The sequence below is a fragment of the Mesocricetus auratus genome, unplaced genomic scaffold (assembly GCF_017639785.1).
Source record: "Mesocricetus auratus isolate SY011 unplaced genomic scaffold, BCM_Maur_2.0 Super-Scaffold_100009, whole genome shotgun sequence".
NCBI lineage: Eukaryota > Metazoa > Chordata > Mammalia > Rodentia > Cricetidae > Mesocricetus > Mesocricetus auratus.
The window spans coordinates 45,459,688-45,468,440 of NW_024429193.1; positions in this window are offsets into that span (position 1 = coordinate 45,459,688).

Consider the following 8,753-nt stretch of genomic DNA (forward strand, 5'->3'; position numbering starts at 1 on the left):
ATATGATCTGCAGATGTGAATTATCTATTTTTGTGATTTTATATGAATCATTGGGAATCTATATTCCTGTCCAAATGGCATGGGTCATATCATGCAATTGAGTGGTTTCTTGTAGAGTTAGTGCCTCTGAGGCTATCACCAGTCTATCTGTACATTCATTGCCCTTAGTCAGGAACACTGGGAGACTTGGGTGCCCCTGGCAGTGTTGAAGGTAAATTGGTGCCTCTTGACCCCCTATACTAGACTTAAAAGCCACAACGAGGGGGAGATATGGGGTTATAATCTAATAGAATGTGGGTTTGTGAGATATGGGGAAGTAAGTTCACCACATAGAGACTGTCTGAGAAAAGATTGCAGGGCTCAGAGATGTCCGGGAATTTCAGTGTCACAGCCCTGCAAGGAAGACATCTTAAGGGTGAGTCTCTGTAAAAGAGGAGCCCATTTGGACAGCCCATAGTGGCAAACAATACTCCCCATAAAATCCTTTTAATGATTAGCCTGAGCAAGCCATTCAACATCTGCCATATAGAAGGGTAATACAATGATATGGGGGTCTAGCCCATAGTGTCACTGGGCATGGGTCCTGCTTTTATGTCAGTGAGCTGATCTGCCTGAGAGTATACCCGGGGTCTAATCTGTGCTTGTAAGGCCAGGATCAGAGACTGGGATTGGTGTTGCTTGGTACCTACACATAGGGAGGCTACCATCCATATGCTCAGGGAACTGTCTTTTAATCCTGTGCAGGCAATTCCAGGGTTTCCATTCATTCCTTCCCATACCAGCAGCTTGATAAGCTGTTCTCTAAGGTCCCCTGGAAGTAGCTTGTGCTGAACATTCTGTTGGACCCAGTCTATAAACTCTGGAAAAGGCTCACCAGACTCCTGCCTCAACCCAGCTATGGGGGACTCAATAGGCCCCTCATTCAGTTTAGCCCAGGCATTCAACCCAGCCTGCCTTACCTGAGTCATATAATGCCCAGTGATCCCTGCTTGCTGAATCACAGTAGAGAAACTGTCTCTGATTCCCAACAGCATAGCATAGGTAATAGGTCTTACCTATTTGCTTCAGCTCGCATCCTACATTCCTCCTTATAAAAGGCACACCATTTGATAAACTGAGAACTATGGAGAACATTCTTAGATAAATCCAACCAGTCCTTAGGGATACATAGATGGTAGGCAATGTTCTGCAACAGGGTATGTGCCTAAGGGAAATTAGGGCCCTCTTCTGCCACGGCATTGTAGAGCTTTTTAAGATCGATGGCAAAAGAACTTCAAAGCAAGTGGAACACAAGCCAAAGATAAGGTTTCTTCTCATTATATACACAGATGCTGAGAAAGTCATGAGTATCTTTGTTCAGGGTCTTAGACCAACCACAGAAGGTTGAGCTGGATCCAACGAAGGGTAGATACATTGCTCACCTGTTACCCGGCCTCCCATATCCTGGAGATAATCAGATGCAGCAGGGAGTCTAGTCAAGCAGGAACTCCTTTATTGTCCCACAGCAAGCATCTTTTAAATCAAAAAATTGCACAGCAGGAAAACAGCCAGCCATTGATTTTTAAGATCAGCCTATTACGTGCCTAGGCACCATATGCTTTACCTAGTGCACACAAGCTGTTTATGCAGTGACCTCATCTGGCTTGATCTAGGAAACCAATCATTTTTTTTGTAAACAACTCAGTAACCACCCATCTAACTTCAAAGACAGGCCTCTTGGAACCTTTCCAGAGGTTCATCTGTAATAGCATCTTTGGTCAAGGTTTACTCGGGGCTGAGCCTATCACAGTGTACATGAGCAGTCAGATCAAGGTTTACTCAAGGCTGAGCCTGTAACAATATACATGAGGGGTCATCAGTTGTGTCTTTTGAGTCTTTGTTCTGATTAGTCTGACCATCCTATTGAAAAGGCAAGGCCCAAAGACACAAATTAAGGTCATTACTATAAAGGAACCCAAGAGAATGAAGACTGCCATATCCAGGAGTCCATTACCATTTTCTCACACCTCCATTGTGCACAGCAAAATACTTACACCCTACCACACTTGGATATGTCCTTTGCTGTTCGATTGCTCCAGGGGAATATGTAAAAGTCAGTGTTCCTTAAGGCTGCCCTACTGGGAACATGTGAGCAAATCGGGGACTGGGGTCTGATAAATGGGGGAGGTGGCACCCCACAACCCTCCACATTCATTGATCCAGTCTCCCACTTCCCAAAATCCTCGGGCCAGGTCACAGAGGTCAAAGAAGAGCATGGACCATCAGGTCTGGAGAACTGCCTCATTTATGGTTCTGTTGAGGACATCTCCAATGGTGGCACCAATCACCATCCATGTCATCTTTAGGAAGCAATGAGAGTATTGCTGGTTGGTCACGGGAACAGTCAGCATCAGCAGCAGGAGCATCAGAGCAGTCAGGAAGAGGGACATCATCTGTAATTTTTAAAGATTACAAGAGCTTCTCAAGTTTTTGAAGCCCTTGGACATGATTAGGTATTATTGTATTGTCTCTATTATTTTGGAAAACAAGTCTTGACCACCATTGTTGTTTGTTTTCTTGTTTGTTAACCTGTTCTTGGTCACCTCCTGCATTGTAGGAACAGTCAGGAATTCTGTATTTCTGGCCAGAAGCCAGCAAGGCACTTCCTCCCCTATGGGGAAGACACATCCAAATTATCTTCAAAGTGTAATTAATGGGTCTGGGCCCCTACATTTGGATGATAGAGGGTCTTTCCATTTGACCTTAACTTGAGGTTTGGGGTTTACGTGGCCCCAATGATTTGGAACTTTGATACAGTTATTCCTTGGAAAAACTTAAAATATTAATAGTAAATAAAACCATTCCTAGTTATAAATGGGGGATATTGCCCCTTTTGTTTTAAAATTTTTTCTTTAAGAAATGGATGGTTTCTTTCACAATTATTTGTATCTGAGGGTTGTAAGGGATTCCTGTAGTATGTTTTATGTGCCATCTATGGAAAAATCTTTTTTACTATTTAAACTAGAAACAATTTTGTTTCACATGTCAATCCCAGCTCCTTCTCCTACTCTTCCTTTCCAGCCCAGACCAACCTAACCAAAGCCCTACCCAAACCCCACTCCACTCCCCAGGGAACGTGATGCTCTCCCTGCAGGGTATTTAAAGGCTGTCATATCACCTTGGGCAAGGCCTAGGACTTCTCCCATGTGTACAGACTGAGAGAGCATCCCTCCATGTGGACTGGGCTCCCAAAATCCATTTGTATGCCAGGGATAAATATTAATCTATTAACTGAGGCCCCATAGATTGCTAAGGTCTCCTCACTGACACCCAAATTTAGGGGGTCTGGATCAGTCCCACTCTGTCCTCTCAGGCATCAGTCTGGGGTCTATGAGTTCCCCCTTGTTCATGTCAGCTGTTTCTGTGGGTTTCACCAGACCAGTCTTGACACATTTGCTCATCACACTTCCCTGTCTATAACTGGGTTACAGTTCAGTTCAGTGTTTACCTGTGGGTGTCTGCCAATGCTTCCATCAGTCACTGGATGAAGGCTCTGGGATGGCATATAAGGTACTCATCTATCTCATTGCCAGGGGAGGGCATTTTAGGTAGCATCTCCACTATTGCTTAGATTGTCAGTTGGTGTCATCCTTATAGATCTCAGGAAATCTCACTAGTGCCAGATCTCTCCTCAAGCCTACAATGACTCCATCTGTTATGGTTTCTCTCATTCTGCTCTCCTCTATTCTTCCCCTGAGTCAGTCTTCCTGATCCTCCATATCCTCCTCTCCCTTCTTCTTCAAATCCGGTCTTTCTACCAAGTCACTCTCCCCTCCCCCATGTTCCCAATCCACTCAGGAGATCCTTGCCCATTCTCCTACTCTAGAGTAACATGCATATCTCTCATAGGGTCCTTCATGATTCCCATACTCTCTGATTGTGGGTTTGTAGGCTAGCACTCTCCTGTTCCATGTCTAAAATCCAGATATAAGTAAGTACGTACCAAGTTTGTCTTTTTGTAGCTAGGTTACCTCAATCAGGAAGGTTTCTTCCAGTGCTATCTATTTGCCTACAAATTCCAAGATTCCATTGTTTCTCTTCCACTGAGTAGTACTCTATAGGATAAATGTATCACATTTTCTCTATCCACTCTTCAGTAGAAAGTCATCTAGGTTGCTTCCAGGTTCTGGTTATTACAAATAATGTTGCTATGCACATAGTGGAACAGATGTCCTTGTTGTATGAATGTGTATCCTTTGAGTATGCCTAAGAGTGGAATTGCTGGATTTGTGGTAGACTGATTCCCAGTTTTCTGAGGAATCTCCATAGTGATTTTCAAAGTGGCTGTATGAGTTGGTACTCCCACCAGCAGTGGAGGAATGTTCCCCTCTCTCCAAATCCTCTCCAGCATAAACTGTCATTAGAATTACTGGCAAAGCAAGGGCCATTATCAGTGATAACCTGTGTGGGTAATCTTGGGTTGGGAAACATTGCAGGAAATGTACATGAGCATGTTTATTTTTCTCCTGTATATGCAGTGGTCCAGTAGGTCCCTGAGTAAGTGTTTGTGGAGATAAATACATACTTCTGTTTTCCAAATGAGTAACATCAGTTTGCCAGATTGTATTGTACTGTAGGCTTCTAGGATTAACTCCTGAGGGCTTTAGAGGAGGAACTCTTATATATGGTTGATATGATCTGCAGATGTGAATTATCTATTTTTGTGATTTTATATGAATCATTGGGAATCTATATTCCTGTCCAAATGGCATGGGTCATATCATGCAATTGAGTGGTTTCTTGTAGAGTTAGTGCCTCTGAGGCTATCACCAGTCTATCTGTACATTCATTGCCCTTAGTCAGGAACACTGGGAGACTTGGGTGCCCCTGGCAGTGTTGAAGGTAAATTGGTGCCTCTTGACCCCCTATACTAGACTTAAAAGCCACAACGAGGGGGAGATATGGGGTTATAATCTAATAGAATGTGGGTTTGTGAGATATGGGGAAGTAAGTTCACCACATAGAGACTGTCTGAGAAAAGATTGCAGGGCTCAGAGATGTCCGGGAATTTCAGTGTCACAGCCCTGCAAGGAAGACATCTTAAGGGTGAGTCTCTGTAAAAGAGGAGCCCATTTGGACAGCCCATAGTGGCAAACAATACTCCCCATAAAATCCTTTTAATGATTAGCCTGAGCAAGCCATTCAACATCTGCCATATAGAAGGGTAATACAATGATATGGGGGTCTAGCCCATAGTGTCACTGGGCATGGGTCCTGCTTTTATGTCAGTGAGCTGATCTGCCTGAGAGTATACCCGGGGTCTAATCTGTGCTTGTAAGGCCAGGATCAGAGACTGGGATTGGTGTTGCTTGGTACCTACACATAGGGAGGCTACCATCCATATGCTCAGGGAACTGTCTTTTAATCCTGTGCAGGCAATTCCAGGGTTTCCATTCATTCCTTCCCATACCAGCAGCTTGATAAGCTGTTCTCTAAGGTCCCCTGGAAGTAGCTTGTGCTGAACATTCTGTTGGACCCAGTCTATAAACTCTGGAAAAGGCTCACCAGACTCCTGCCTCAACCCAGCTATGGGGGACTCAATAGGCCCCTCATTCAGTTTAGCCCAGGCATTCAACCCAGCCTGCCTTACCTGAGTCATATAATGCCCAGTGATCCCTGCTTGCTGAATCACAGTAGAGAAACTGTCTCTGATTCCCAACAGCATAGCATAGGTAATAGGTCTTACCTATTTGCTTCAGCTCGCATCCTACATTCCTCCTTATAAAAGGCACACCATTTGATAAACTGAGAACTATGGAGAACATTCTTAGATAAATCCAACCAGTCCTTAGGGATACATAGATGGTAGGCAATGTTCTGCAACAGGGTATGTGCCTAAGGGAAATTAGGGCCCTCTTCTGCCACGGCATTGTAGAGCTTTTTAAGATCGATGGCAACCCAATGATACAAGTCTAGAGGCCTGCCTGACCCAGGGGCCAAGTTTACCAGGTAGGCTTAAGGGACCCTAGTTGTGTCCTCCTTGATTGGGTATGTCTTCTCATAAACCCTGCCTCCAGGTCTCAACCTCCCAATGTCTTGTCCATCCTGTATGTATGCATACCAAGTAATAAAATTAGACCATTACTTTCAAAAATTGAATCTTTCATATTGGCATTCTATTGGGAAATATTTCCATCCACTCTGAACAAGTTCTTACCCATGACTGATTGTGAGCTTATATGGCATATGTCATATGACTTACAGAATTAATAATGTTTTCTTTATAGTACTTTGGAGAATACTACTCTATAATACAGCAAACCTTGACCAAATCATTTACTTGGCATCTCCCAAGTTGCTTGCTTTTCACTTCACTTTTTCATTTTATAAACTGATCCTGGGGTGCTTTTGTGGTCTGGGATTCATAATTTATAGCTGGACAGGCAGCATCTAGGGCTTTGGAATTACTTATTTGAAAACATCAGGTTTGTGGACCATATTCAGTCTCATTAAAGCTGAGTAATGCTGGGTCTACAGAGTAGGCAGGAACAAGTATAGTCCTGGGAGGGATATTTGTAGTTTTCCTTGGAATGCAGTTTACAACAACTGAAAGAAAAAGTTGATAGAATTGTAGCAGAATATTTTTAAGGTACAAAGGGCAATATACCTAAGCAAGGCAAAGTGTTTTCTTTACCAAGGCTATCTTCATCAAGAAGAAAGAGTGTACAGTAAAACATTATTTTCTTGACATTTTAAAAGAAGTTCAAAAATTGTAATCCCATTGAAGTACACTGATACAGCTACATTCAAATTTTTCTATTAATAAAATGTTGTAAATTCACATAAGTTTGTGAGAACGCACAGTCACAATTTATGTTAAGAACTCATTGTAGGTCAGATATTTCTTTGTGGCATTGAGCTTTTGTTTCTAACTTCATATGTGTATCACAGTGCATAGCTAGAGTAGCATTTTTATGAAAAAAATGACATGGCAATGTTTTCTTCTTGTATTATCACCTTTAAAATGAACACAAACTCTTATCTGGAAGATCCTAGTTTAACAATATGGAAAAAGAAGCCACTCTTTCAGATAGGGAAAGTAATAAGCCACTTTTATAGCTATCTTCAGGGATATATGGAGAAATCAAAGTATTTTTAACAGTCATGTTTTCAATCAGTGTGTTAACATGATACTGGAATATAATTATATTTGTCCATATGGTTGTAAAAACTTTTATAAAATCAGGTTAAAAAATAATTAAATATTTGAGATAGAATACTAAAAACAAATAAAAAAGTAAAATTGCAATATAATAACAATGAAATGTTATAAGTAGAAATAGCATGTGCATAAAATATCCAAACTCCATATTTATGCTGGACAACATCATGCTTAACTCACAGTAGCTGTGGGTACATTCTTTGGGTTTGCATAAGATGCAGTCTGTCAATAATCAGTAATGGAAAGAGGAGAGGCTCAAAGGACTCTGATTGTCATTGCTAAAAATGTGCCCATGATTGATGTAGGAAAAGTGGGATTTATCCATTTGTATGCTGCTAGTGACACACCAGTCTCCATGTGTTCTTCCAATCCAATAGTCATTTAGGTAGCCCTATTTAAAATAAGTTGGCACACAGTGAAGATGAAAGTCGTGGATCTTGGAAAGTGACTGGTGGCAAGAAAAGAGAATTCTTATGGTTTGGAAAGAGAGTTAATTGATCTTATGGAGAGAATAATAAGAGTATGTTATGAATGAAATTGTCAAAGAAAAATGTAATTTTAAAAATATAATATTTAAATTGTACTTCTTAAGTGAGATACCATCATTGCCTTTTAGTTTAATTCATCAAGTTATTTGAATTATGATAAAGCCATAGAAAGTAGCAGAAGATATACTTTAAATAACACGACATAGCTTCAGTGTGTATTTTTAACTGTCTTATTCTCAACTTCCTACTAGAAGAAAGTTAATGTCACCATATTAATGGAATTACAGAATTGTACTGAAAAATTTGGATTTTTCCTTTCTAGTATTCTCATGAGAGGGAGATGATATCTTTAAAATCTTTGGCAGCTTTCTATACAGATGGCCAATCTGAACATAGGGTCTTTATATCTTGAAACTGGAAGCCACCATATATTACTGAAATATTTCAGAAGAATTTCAAAAGCACAAATTTCAAAGGTTGATATTAAGATAGAAGGCACTATCTCCCTATCTCCTGAATTGAGTCTTTACTAATGAGGACCTAGGAGTTAATATCTTCTGGTAATATATACATATATACATGTATATATTTACATGTATACGCAAGTATGCTAAAGAGAATGGAAAAGATACATAAAGTTTCAATAAACACTACATACAGACAATTGAGAAACATAAAAACCTGAAACTTGTGCTGTTCCCAGATGACAGTCTTCAGATGTGGCATGATGTTTTGAACAGAGCAAAGAAACATTTTGAGACAGTTTCTCTGTGTAACCTCCCTAGGTGTCATGGAACTAGCTTTGTAGATCAGGCTGGACTCGAACTCACAGTGATCTGCCTGCCTCTGCCTCTCTAGTGCTGGGAATAAAGATGTTCACCACCACTGCCTGGCCACAAAGAAGCATTTCTATGAGAAAGTTGCCATGATCGGATGATCATATCATCATAACATCTCTTTCAAAACAAGTGATAAAACTAGATAAAGTATAGCCATAAATGTTTGGAATAACTCTGTTAAACAAGAAATGACGAAGTTAGAAAAGTTTGTTGTGGGATGCTATT